A 13,810-nucleotide genomic window follows, 5' to 3' on the forward strand; every position below is an offset into this window, starting at 1 on the left:
CTTGCCAGGGAAGTGCTTATTCCACGGAGCCATCTCCCCGGCCCCAACAACAACATAATTTTACTGGGGGAATTTAACACCACATTAACACAAAGAGATATGTCAACTAGGCAAAAATCAGCAAGCAAATAACAGAACTAAACCAAATTTGTGAAGAAATGGGCTTAGTAGACCTTTATACAGTGTTCCACCCAAGAGAATCAGAATGCACATTCTTGGGGGTCTGCTCATTAGCTCAGTTGTTTAAGTGCCTGCTTAAGCAAAGCAGTGAGGCTCAGATTCTGTGATTCAATCCCCAGATCCTCATTCCTTACCAGACCTGCCCTTAAGGCATCCTAAGCCAGCCCAAAAAAAAAAAAAAAAATCCTTCAAAATACGCATTCTTCTTAGCTGCACACTGGAAATTCTCCAAAACAAACCATATACTAGCACATAGAACATGCCTAAGTAAATACAAAAGAAATATAAATTATCCCATGCATGTTACCTGACTATAGTACAATGAAACTGGAAATTATTGACAAAAGAAACATTAAGACCTCTATAAACACATGGAAACTAAACAATCCCAGCCTGCACAATAAATGGGTCACGGATGAAATTAAAGAAGAAATTACACAATATTTACAGTCAAACAAAAATACAGATATACAATTTACTGCAACCTGTAGGATGCAACAAAAGCTGTCTTAAAAGGGAAATTTGTAGCAGCAAATTCTCACCTCAGGGAAATGGAATGAGGCCAAATAAACAATCTTATGCTGCACCTCAAGCTCCTAGAGAAAGAAGATCACAACAAGCCCAAAGCCCAAAGAAGGCAGGACATTATAAAGATCAGAGCAGAAATAAATGCCATGGAGACAAGAATAATAATTTAAAAAAAACAATATGAAGAATTAATGAGTCAAAGAGTTGGTTCTTTAAAAGAATAAATAAAAATTGATAAAGCCTAGCTGACCTCATCAAAAAAGGAAAAAAAAATTCACATTCATGCACCAAACAGTGAAAAGGGTAAAATCACTACAGAGCCTGTAAAAATTCAGAAGATCATTAATACCTATTTCCAAATTCTTTACACTCACAGGATAAAAACCACAAAATAAATGGACAGATTCCTACATGTAGATACATACAAACTATAAAAGCTGAATCAGGAAGATATAAAAATTCCAAATAACCCAATAGAAATGAATAAAATTGAAAATGCAATAAAAATCTCCCAAAAAAGAAAAGCCCAGGTCCTGATGGATTCACAGCTGAATTCTACACGAAATTTAGAGAAGATCTAATGTCAACTCTACTCAAACACTTCAATAAAATGGAAAGAGAAGCAATTCTCCCAAGCTCATTCCTGGAGAAAAGTGTTACTCTGATACCAAAACCAGAGAAATACTCAACCAAAAAAGAGAACTACAGGCCAAATTCCTTAAAGAATATAGATACAAAAATGCTCAATAAAATACTAGCAAACAGAATACAGAAAATCATTAAGAAGATTATACATTATGACCAAGTGGGATTCATGACAGGAATGCAGGGATGGTTCAACATATGCAAATTATAAGTATAGTACACCACATTAATACAGCCAACAACAAAAACTACATGATCATCTCAATAGATGCAGAAAAGTCTTTTGACAATGTTCAACACTCATTCATGATTAAAAAAAAAAAAAAAACTACAGAAAATCAGAATAGTGGCCCTTTACATCAACCTGATAAAAGTCATCTATGACAAATTAATTGCCAACATCATACTAAACAGACAGAAATTGAAAACGCTCACTTTGAAATCAGGAACAGAACAAGAATACCCACTATCACTACTGCTCAATATAGTTCTGGAAACATTATCCAGAGCAATCAGACAAGAGAAAGAAATAAAAGGAAAAATGATTGGAAAGGAAGAAGTAAAATTATCATTATTTGAAGATGACATGATACTCTACACAGACAACCCCAAAAACTCCAAGAGACTTGTAAATTTAATTACCAAATTCAGTGGCATAGCAGAGTACAAACAACACTCAAAAATCAACAGCATTTCTATACACAAACATCAAACACAATGAGAGAGAAATTAGGGAAACTATGCCTTTCATAATAACACCCCTCAAAATGAAATACTTAGGAATCAATTTCTCAAAGGAAGTAAAATATTTATACAGTGAAAGTTATAGTACTCTGGAAAAAAAAAAGATTGAAGAGGATTTCAGAAAATGCAGTTATTCCTTGCTCCTGGATAGGAAGAACCAACACTGTGAAAATGGCCATACTCCCAAACTGTTATACAAATTTAATGCAATCCCAATTAAAATACTATAAGTATACCTCATAGATATGGGAAAAATATTTCTAAATTCCATGTGGAACCAGAAGAGACCTAGAATATCAAAAGTGATCCTGGGCAACAAAGAAAAGGCAAGAGGCATCACAATCCCTGACTTCACATTATACTACTGTGGTAAAATCAGCATGCTACTGGCAAAAAACAGACCTGAAGATCAGTGAAACAGATTGGAAGATGTAGACACAACTACAAACACACTCATCCACCTTATCTTTGACAAAGGGGCCAAACATGTTCACTGGAAGAAAGGTAGCTTTTTTAATAAATGGTGCCTGAAAAACTGGATTATTCACATGCTAAAGGCTTAAAATAGACCCATACCTATCACCTTGCACAAAAATAGAGTCAAAATGGTTCAAAGACTTAAATATTAAAACTGAAACACTAAATTTTCTAGAAGAGAAAGTAGGTAGAAACCTTAAGGACATTGGAGTAGGTAAAGAGTTCATGAACAAAAATAAAACTGTATAGGAAATGCTTCAAAGAATCAACAACTAGAATGTCATCCTTTTGAAAAGTTTCTATATGGCAAAGGAAATTTGTTTTGGGGAAAAATCATAACTGATTGTCTGTCAGGTGAAGAACTTTGATCTAAAACATATAAAGAATTTTAAAAAATCAGGCCTCCAAAGTTCAAGGACTCAATTTAAAAATGGGCATCTGAGATGAATATATACTTCACAAATGAAGAGATACATATGGCAAATATGTATATGAAAAAAAAGTTCAGCATCATTGGTTATTCAAGAGATGCAAATTGAAACAATGCAGATAACACTTTATGCCAGAAACAATGGCTTTCTTCAAGAAGTCAACCAATAGCAAGTGCTGGAGGGGTTGTAGAGAAAAAGTAACACTTCTCCACGGTTGGTGAAAGTACAGGCTGGTACAACCATTGTGTAAATCAGTATGAGATTCCTTGAAAAGCTAGGACTGCTGGTCCCATCCAAGCCAGCTATTCCCCTCCTATGTATCTTTCCAAAAGAACTGAAATCATTGTACCACAGCAATATCAATATACATCCACCTATATTGATAGCAACTCAATTTGTCATAGCTAAATTTTGGAAATAACTCAAATGTCCATCAACTGAGGAATGGATATAAAACATGTGATATTTTTACACAATGGAGTATTACTCACCTATAAAAAAGATAAATTTGATGCTTTTATAAATAAATGGATGCAACTAGAGACTGCATTGGTAAGTGAAATAAATCAGACCCACATGTGCAAACATCGTATTGTCTCACTAGTGTAAGAATCTGAAAGAGTAAATAAAATCTAAGAGTTTTAGAACAGACACTGAAAGGGAAAGAATATTTTCAATTGAAAGGACAAACTGGGATGAGGAGGACAAAACAAAGAAGGGGAAAGGTATATTTATGTATATATATATGCAGGAAAATTTGGATAATTGTACTGCGGGATTTTGCTGGGTTTTTGAAAGGAGCAGTTAATGATTATTTTTTTTTCTTTTTATTATTTTGTTGTTTTGTTTTTTAAACCAATTTTGCACATTTATATCTGGTAACATAAAGAGCTCATTTGAAGATAACATCATGCAATACAGCAACCATAGTTGAATTCTTATTACTTTGTTTAGTGAAGTATCCTTTCTAATGCTTGTTTTTTTGTTGTTTTTTTGTTGTTTTTTTCATTACTATTTTGTGTTCTTTAAAAAGAAATGCAGGAATGCTAAAACTAGTGGACAGACATTTAATGGAAACAAGATTATTATGCTTTACATCTAGAATGTCCCCAAAAGGCTCATCTTCGGAGAAGGGGCTTTTGGAAAGTGATTAGATCATGAGGGTGCTATTCTCATCAGTGAGTTGGACATTGATGAGTTCATAGCTATTTTAAATGTGGTATTAGGACCATTGCTGGTCTTAATGTACTTAGAATCATCAACCAACCAGTGGCTGCTGCTATTTCTTATGGCTCAGATACAAAGGTTGGAGCTGAAAAAAATGTTCTGATGTTCTATTTATGAGGTGGAACTTTTCTTTTTTGTACTGGAGATTGAACTCATGACCTATTGGTTGATTAGCGGGCAGGTGCTTATGCCACTGAGCTATCTCCCCAGACCTGAGGTGGCACTTTTGATGTGTCAGTCCCCACTTTTGAAGATGGAATCTTTGAGGTGATATATCAAGGTGGAGACACTCACTTAGTCAGAAAGATTTTGACAACTGAATGGTCAGTAATTTTATTGCTGAGTTCAAGCACAAACATAAGAGGAACATCAGTGAAAACAAAGGCCTGTCCTCTGGCTTTGTAATTCATATCAATGAGCTAAGAGAACCCTCTCTTCCAGCATGCAAGACAGCATTGAGATTGATTCCCTCTATGAAGGAATTAACTTCTATACCTCCCTTACTCGTGTTCAATTTGGATAGTTGAATGCTGACCTGTTTAGTGGCATTCTGGACCCTGTGGAGAAGACTGCCTGAGATGCTAAACTGGACAAGTCCCAGATCCATAACATTATCCTGGTGGGTGGTTCTACCTTAATCCCCAAGATCCAGAAGCTTCTATGGGACTTCTTCAATGAAAACAAATTGAATAAGCGCATCAACCTTGATGAGGCTGTTGCTTATGGTGCAGCTATTCAGGCAGCCATTCTATCTGGAGACAAGTCTGAAAATGTTCAAGACTTGCTACTTTCAGTCACTCCTCTTTCTCTTCATATTGAAACTGATGGTGGTGTTGTGACATTCCTCATCAATTGCAACACCACCATTCCTTCTGATCAGATACAGACCTCCACTACCTACTCTAACAATGAGCCTGATGTGCTTATTCAAGTTTATGAAGGTGAGCATGCCATGACCAAGGATAACAACCTGCTTGGCAAGTTTGAACTCACAGGCATACCTCCTGCACCCCATGGTGATCCTCAGATTGAAGTCACTTTTTTTTGTATCTGTGTATTCAAAATGGTTAGGATAGATATATAGTTGCATTATCTTAATGAATAGAGTGATTTATTCTAATAGTGTTTGTAAATAGGATATCATGGCCACATCTTGTACAGCAATTAACCACTAGGAAGATTGTATGCAACGTGTTAATTATTGAAACTGTCCTACCAATTTGGTTTGAAACTGTCTCATTGCTATTTGTTTCTCAATAAAATTATGGAAAAAATAAATAAATAAGAAAACAAAAGACAGGAAAAAAATGTCATAGGACTGTCCTGAAGTCACTTTTGATATTGATGCCACTGGCATCCTCAGTGTCTCAGCAATAGACAAAAATAAAGGAAAAGAAACAAGATCAACATCATTAATGATAAGGGCCATTTGAGCAAGGAGGACATAGAGCGTATGGCCCAGGAGGCAGAAAGGTACAAAGCTGAAGATGAGGAGCAAAGGGACAAAGTGTCCCCCAAGAATTCACTGCAGTCTTGTGCTTTCAATGTGAAAGCAAGATGAGAAACATCAGGGCAAGATGAATGGTGAAGATAAACAGAAGGTTCTTGACAAGTCTAATGAAATCATCAAATGGCTGGATAAGAACCGGACTGCAGAGAAGTCTGCAGAAGAATTTGAACATCAGCAGAAGGATCTGGAGAAAGCCTGCAATCCCATCATCACCAAGCTGTACCAGAATGCAGGTGGCATGCCTGGAGGAATGCCCAGGGGCTTCTGTGGTGGAGGAGCTCCTCCCTCTGGTGGTGCTTCCTAAGCACCTGCCACTGAAGAGGTTCATTAAGACAGTCCTAAATAAAGGTATAGTATTCTTCCACAACAATAAAATTGAAGAACCTAAATTTGTAGCAAATTCTGTGGCAGTTATTAAAGTTGAACTGCCGAAGTAATACTGGGCATTCTCATCACTTGAACAGTGGAACATGTACACAGGGAAAAGATAGCATTGCACTTTAAGCATTGTACTCTAAGCGGAAATACAATGTCTTCAGTAACACTATTTAAATTGGCACAAAAAATAAATGCAGCATCAGTGGCCATACATGGTCCAAACAGTTGAGTCACTCCAGCAGTTCGTTCGTTTATGCACTGACTCTCCTGGGCACTGATTGGGCACGCTCTTCTTTTTCAACAGGTCAATTCTTGTGTTGAATACATGTGGTAAAATTGTCATCTTTATATTTGCTGTGATATTATTTTATAAAATTAATGAAAGCATGCATGTGGCTTTAGAGAGTATATCTCCTTCTCTGGCTCCTCTCTTCTATCTCTTTGCTTCTCAGCCGAAAGCTGAGGCATTTTCTCCCCACCACACTTATCCACCATGATTTCCTGCCTTGGAACCAGCTGTCCATGGACTGAATGCCCTGAACTGTGAGCCAAATTAAACCTCTCCACTTTAAATCATTAGCATCAGGTATTGTGCCCCAGGGATTAAAAAAAGTCATTTTTCTGTCATAAAGCTGTAATGATAACATAAAGATGTTTACATTTTCAAAGTAGCTCTCCAAAAACTGTACCTTATAATAAAAGAAGAACTTTATTCAGAAGAAATCCAAGAGATAATGACTTAATTCAAAAGAGAGTTTGCTCAGCTTGTTATGGTTGTATGCAAGCAAAATGCCATATGGAACTTTTAAAATGTTTTTAAAGTGGGGGGAGAGCTGCATCAAGAAGGATTTTTAATTGAAGATACCAGAAAACCCAGTCAAGCACTGGCACTTGAGCAGGTTCAGTGTGGCTGCTCAAGCAGGATGAATGGGGGGGGCATGGAAGAAAATTAATGGGTATCTGGGAACCCTTGGTTCCAAAGTGGACCATCAAATATCATCTTGCCTCATGCCATTTCTCACAGCATTTCTGTGATGCAAGGTCCTGCTTTGTGCCTAAGCATATTAATAACTTAGCTTCTCGCTGTGAGTGTCACTCCAACAGTTCATCCATTTATGAACTGACTCTCCTGGGCACTGCTTGGACACACTCCTCTCAACCAGTCAATTCTTATATTGAATACATGTGGTAAAATCTTCATCTTTATATTTCCTGTGATATTATTTTATAAAATTAATGAAAAGTATTCATTTTTGGACTTCTTTTCTATAAATTAGACTGGTGAGGGATTAAACCCATAGCACCAGGACTTGGCCCTGTGCTGCTGCTGCTGCTGCTGCAAAGGCTCCGGCATCACCCCTCCTGCTCCTCCTGCTCCTTTGCACAATTCCTCTGCTTTAAAGACTACTGGGTGACTATGTTACAAGAAAATTGTTAGCAGAAGACCCAATACTATTATGGACTATTGGACTCTTTTAGAATATTTTGCTGAGTTAACACACCTATAATATTCAAATGATGGAACTAAACAAAAAAAGGTATACAGATGAAAGTCCATTTTGTATCTGTGTATTCAAAATGGTTAGATAGATATATGGTTACATTCTCTTAATGAATAGAGGGATTTGTTCTCATAGTGTTTGTAAATAGGATATCATGTCTGCATCTTGTACAGCAAATAACCACTAGGAAGAGAGTATGCAATGTGTTAATTATTGGAACTGTCCTACAAATTTGATTTGCAACTGTATCATTGCTATTTGTTTCTCAATAAAATTATGGAAAAAAACAAGAAAATTGTTCTTGAGGGGATTAGAATAACATTCAAATACTTCATTTTTATCCAGTTTTATTAGTACATTGAATCCAGATCATTATGCTTTCTTTAATAAAATCCCAAAGGAACAAAAACAATTATAACATCAGAAAGGTACGTGACATGAGCAGAGACACCTTCCAAGAACAGAGCCAGTAGAGTCTTGTAAATCCAGCGAACTTGATGAACCACGACAAAACTCATTTGTTGAAATTTTAAGGGAAAACAGGAAGTGCTTAGTAACTTCTGAGTTTTCATAGAGTTCCTTGGCACAGGTGGCAGGCTTGGAAACATCTGGAAAACAGACTGCTGATAAAGTGAGTTGTGAAAGATTAAAATGCAAAACTGTGTTTTAATGTTCATCATTTTTTTTCTGCAAAGAAAAACACCAGAAATGGAGGAACTATGGAGGAAACAGTCACCCTTGCGCAGGGCACACTCTTCTCTTTATGATACCAGGGCTGATGGTCTCCCTTCCTCTGTCTCTGGCACATGGAGAGGGCTGGTAGAACTTGATCCTCTTTGTTGGTATTTCTTCTTCTTTTCTTAAAATTTGTTTATTTTTATTTTATTTATTTATTTATTGTATTTAGTGCAGGGTCTACAGGGTCTCACTACATAGATCGGACTCATAGTGATTCTCCTGTTTTCAGCCTCTCCCGCACTGAGATTGCAGGCACCAGTCACCACCCATGCCCAGTCTCAATTATCGTCTCAGCGAGCCTGGGGGTAGGCCAGCATGTCTCGCCAGGGATCGAACACCAGTCCCTGTGTCTGCCTAAGCAGGCGCTTTAATCAGCTGAGCTATCTGGAAGTGCTATTTCTTCTTATCATTGTTCATCTGGATAATGGATCAATCACTTGTTTCCTGGGATTGCTTCCTGGTTTTTGTCCATTGAATACTTTTATTAATTTTGAGAAATTTCAAAATGTCACTGAAGATTAAAGAATCTTACATAAACACACCTCTGTCTATCAACGGGTACTGGCTGTAGGTCAACTGTTACAATTATTTCAGTCTCTTTTTTATTTAAAAAAATAAAATAAAAACACTACACATAAAACTGAAGTGCCCCTTATTGTTGTTCATCTACACACACCCTCCTTCCACTACAAAGAGAAACTCACAAGTGGATTCACTTATAAAACACTATATATACATATGCTGCTTACATACCATACACAAAATTTATTTTTTACCCTTTCCATAGAATTTTTCTTTGCAGGAAAAAATAATGAACAAATTGCTTGCAGCTCAGAAATCTTTCTGTTACAATTTAGTTCTCTTTTACCTTTTCAACACAAGTGAAGTCACCTATGTAAGCAATGATCCAGAGTAACTAGGTGTCTACACTGGCCACCTCATTTCATCTCATGACTACCTCACAGGCACACATGTGCATGTCTCCATTTGGCAATTGAGCACAGAAAGGCTGCAGAGCTATGAGCTGCTGGGGCCATCTGCCACCTTGGTCATTCTGGCACAGGACACACACTCTGCTCCTCTGTGCTCATCAGAGAATTCTCTGATTTCCTCAGAAGCCCATAGCCAACCCATAGCCAACTCTGGCCATTTGGAAGCCAGGGTGGTCTTAAAAGTGTCCTTCAGTTTCCCTTTCTGATGGTTGTCCCAACTGCTAGAATGATGAGTGGGACTCTAAGCTTCATGGTGACTTGTAATGGTTATTCTAATGGCATTAAAGGAGGGGACCTTGAAGAGGTGACTAAAGCATGAGGCCTGTCTTCCTGAGTGGATTGTGGTCATTGCCTGGGATGGGTTTGATATAAAAGGAGGATGACCCCCTCCTCCACCTGGTGCAGACTCGCCCTTCTGCCAGGGCATGAAGCAGCTCAGTGGCCCTCTCCATGTGCTGGCTCCATATTTTTTACCTTCTTAGTTTTCAGAACCAGGAGCTCAATTTAAGATTTGATTCTTTATGAGATACCAGGTCTCAGCCATTCTGTTACAACAGCACACAATGCACTCAAAGAACAGTGTCTTCATGGTGCTCTGGCAACCCCCACACCACCCCAGAACCTCCACAATTCTGGTCCCTCAGCTCTGGACAAGCCACCCAACCAGGTGCTTCTAACTCAACAGCCTCCCAAAGGCGAGGATATGAGAAATGAGAAGAGAGTAAGACTTTCCTGTTTTTCTCTTAAAAATTAATAATTGAATCCTTAAGAAGATGAAGGATTCTGTTGGGCTCCAAGAGGACAAAAGGCTCCCTGAGAGCTGCTTTCCTGTCTCTACAGAACAAGCAGCCTTCACCAGGCAGCCTCACCTGTCTGTTCTGCAGAGCAAACCTCATTTCCTAACACTTCCAACCACTAAAGACCAAGCCAGAGCTGAGCACTTAACCTAACCTCTTCCTCCCCTCCAGAGTATGGCACAAGGTTTTCCTTTCATGAGTGGCTAAGACCACTGTCCCATTGATACAGAAAGAAAAACTGGTCTCAGGTGGGTGACCTCCAAACCATATAGGGAACCTCCAAATGACATAGAGAAAAACAATCTCTAGACCTGACCTGCATGAGTTCGTGTTCTCTAAAACTGAAGAATGAATTTTAGGAACAAACGGAGGTTATGAGCAGAATATATTTATTGAGAGAAAGAAAGTTCCTGTCCAAGAGAGGGACAAGAGGGGAGGCCCGAGCAGGTAGTTCCCCCGGGGAAGCTGTCTCTTCCAGGGACTTTTATAGTGTAAAACCATGTGAGGCTAAGGTAGAGAGAATGGGAACATGCTTAGGTGGGCAGGAGGTGGGACAAAACTATGGTCAACCAATGGGATTACATATGGGTCTGGATATTTTTCTGTAGGGGATTGGAATGAGCGATAGGGTCTCTTTCTGTTGGGGGTTGGGCTAGTGACTCACTTGGGTCTTTCCAGGTGATTGAGACCTATTTAGAATATCAATCCCAGGTGTTACTCGTTTAGCATTTGTTTGGCCTTTAGGTCTTTAGGTCTGGCTCACAGCAGGAGCATCAGCCCCTCCCACAGTTGTAAGGCATCTCATCTTCTGTGCTGTCTCCTTCGAGGGCCTGGCCCTGTCTGACTGCCTATAATATTTCTATCTAACTTGGCTGCCTGCAATACCATCTCTCATCCATGCCCTGAATGCAGCCAGCACTGTTGATGTCCTGATGGAGTCTCAACAGCTAACACTCATTAGGGGATTATTTTACAGCTCCTGCAAAATTGGAAAGTTTGCCTTTTTTTTAAGCACCACCAATCATGAGTCTACTCAAGTGAACCATGTAAACACACCTGCAATTGCAGGGCAGGAGGAGTGAGGGATCCTGGCAGAAAAATGAATGATTGGCTAGACTCCAAAGCAATAGAAGTGAGGGGGGTAAGGACATTGCCCAGCATGTGCAATTTACGGAGACCCAGACCCAAATTAAGTAATAAAGGGATGTGCTGGGAATGTAGGTGTTATGGTTTGTGTCTAGTTGACCCCCCCAAAGCCTCATATAAGTTATGGGGCAGACATGGCTGGAGGTGCAATGAGTGGCCTGAGGGGGGGGGCCAGAGGACCAGGGCAGGACCCGAGGGGCGGGGCCAGAGAGGCGTGAACTGTTAAACTGGCTAGGCTGTGCTTTCTCAGCGAGGTGGAGAGGGTCAGCATGGACACGGCAGCGCCCCAGCCTCTCCTCCAGTGTCTTGAAACCTCCAGTAACTGTGAGCTAAATAAACCTTTCCTTCCCTCATTTTGAGTGTCAAGCATTTGTCCCAGCAATGAGAGAAGAGTAACTAATACCGTAGGTCAGTGATAAGGCCTTGGGTTCAATCCCCACTAGTGACAAAAGAAAAGGGAATTGCAAAGAATTGTAAAAAAGAGGAGAGGGAACAGGGTGAGGGAGAGGGACAGGAGGAGGGGACCTGATTCTTCTGTAGACTTATTTCTCTAAGTTCCCTTTGTCCCCATCACCAGGCAAAGAAGCTGAATGGACGCACCATGCCAGCACTCAAGACAGTGCCAATGCTTTAGGGAATGTGAGTGCTAAGGTGCAGAAATCATGGTGCTTAGCATAGTGCTAGGCCTGCAGTGGCCTCTCAATGACAATTTTCAGAATTCAGTAAAATATCTAGGCAATAGAATTATCCCTCAGTGAAAAATACAAAAAGATTGCCAATTGGACTGAAACTGATTCAGTGTGACTAAGACATCTGTGTTTCCCCCGGACCAGTCCCCACTTCCCCCTGTTATATGACAGCCGCACCCACCACCAGCCTGACCCACAGCCCCCATGTGCAGCTAGACAAAGGGTATCAGAGTTCCTGCTCTTGCTGCTTCTTGCTCCTCAGTCTGATTAATACAACGTCATCAGTAACTGTGACATTGATTTTGATTTGATGTCTTGGCCAGGATAGGAGGGTATTTTCATGAGCTCTATAGGCCCACCCTACTAGAATTCTTCTGCCTCTTCCTACTAAGAGATCAATATGAGGGCTTCCCCAGCTTCCAAGTATGCACACTGTTGTATAAATATGAAGAGCTCCCCATATGCTGGGGACTCATATGCTATGGGCCTGATCCACACACAGTGACAGACAGGGGTGTGGCCTAGAGAGGTGACTGGATCCTGAGGGCCTGACCTCATGAATGGATCATGGTGAATCCACAACTGAGTGGGCTGTTAGGAGCTGGGACCCGCTAGCAGAACGAGATCACAGGGAGCATTTCTTTGAGGGAAGTGTCAGATAGTACCTGGCTCACTCTAGCTCTTTTCCTCTTTCTCTGCTCTTCAGCTACCAGGCACCATCAGGTCTCCTCTGTCACGAGCTTCCTCTGCAACATCTGTCATGATCCAACCAGCCACAGACTGAAACCTCTGAAACTGTGAGTCAGAATAAGCCTGTCCTCCTTTAAGTTGTGTTTGTCAGATGTTTTGTCCCAACAGTGGAAGGGTGAGCAACACAATATCAGTTTCAATTATATATGTAAGAACTTAAAAAGAACTAAACACATCCATGAACCTGGGACAGGATTTCATGTATTACATAACCCTGTGTGTTCCTACTCCAATGGGGAGCCTTGCGTCACTGTGAGAGCCAACCTTGATCTGTGCAACAGTGCTAGAAAGATCTGGTTATTCCTCTTGTCCCACTGTATGGTGATCTGAGTAGATCTTACAGATAGTTTAGGGGAAAGCCTGGGGAATTACCTCTTCATACTTCTGTCACAATAGTGTCAGTATTTCCCCAGAGGGAAATTAAGCAAAACATCAACACTTTCCATTTTAGGGAGTTGACCTGTTCTTTTTGTTTACCATTCTCAGCCCCTTTTAGGATCACTATTATATATTGGACTACTAAGCATACAATATGGAACTATAGATATTAGATGGATGGATGGATGGATAGATAGATAGATAGATAGATAGATAGATAGATAGATAGAATCTTATTAGCCACTCATTTCTCTTGCACTAAGAAGTATCATTTTCTTGCTCTGTTTCCATGGATCTTCATAGTATAGGAAGGATCTCTGGCTAATCTTTCAACTTTTCTGCTCAAGATCACCTGCCTTCAATGGTTAAGGCTTCATCTGGCCTCTGTTATTTAAAGGTCCTTTGTCCCTGTGGCTGCTTGACAGCTGCCCTCTGTGAGGGCCTTTCCTCATCAGCTCTTGCTTGCAAGGAAGTCTCCACTGAGCATCTCAGCAACACCAGTCCTCCCCTGCAAGCCACTCCTTGCAGCCTGAGTTCATGAGTCTCTCTTGAGTCCTGCTGAGGAATAGATCTGGTAAAGCATGTCCAAGAAATGTGCTCGCTTCTCTGTGCCTCCCTCTCCAAGTTACCTCAGGAGCCTCAGGGATCTGTGCTTATTGATTCAGGGCCATTACTTTTTGCAAGTGTCCAACTATCAT

General features: G+C 40.0%; 1 pseudogene; it reads left to right on the top strand.

Moving 5' to 3' along the window:
- The window catches only part of LOC101589084, a 12,732-nt pseudogene extending 6,686 nt beyond the window's left edge, over window positions 1–6,046 (top strand).
- The last annotated feature ends 7,764 nt before the right edge of the window (window positions 6,047–13,810 follow it).

The sequence above is a fragment of the Octodon degus genome, unplaced genomic scaffold, assembly GCF_000260255.1.
Source record: "Octodon degus isolate 3935 unplaced genomic scaffold, OctDeg1.0 scaffold00141, whole genome shotgun sequence".
Taxonomy (NCBI): Eukaryota; Metazoa; Chordata; class Mammalia; order Rodentia; family Octodontidae; genus Octodon; species Octodon degus.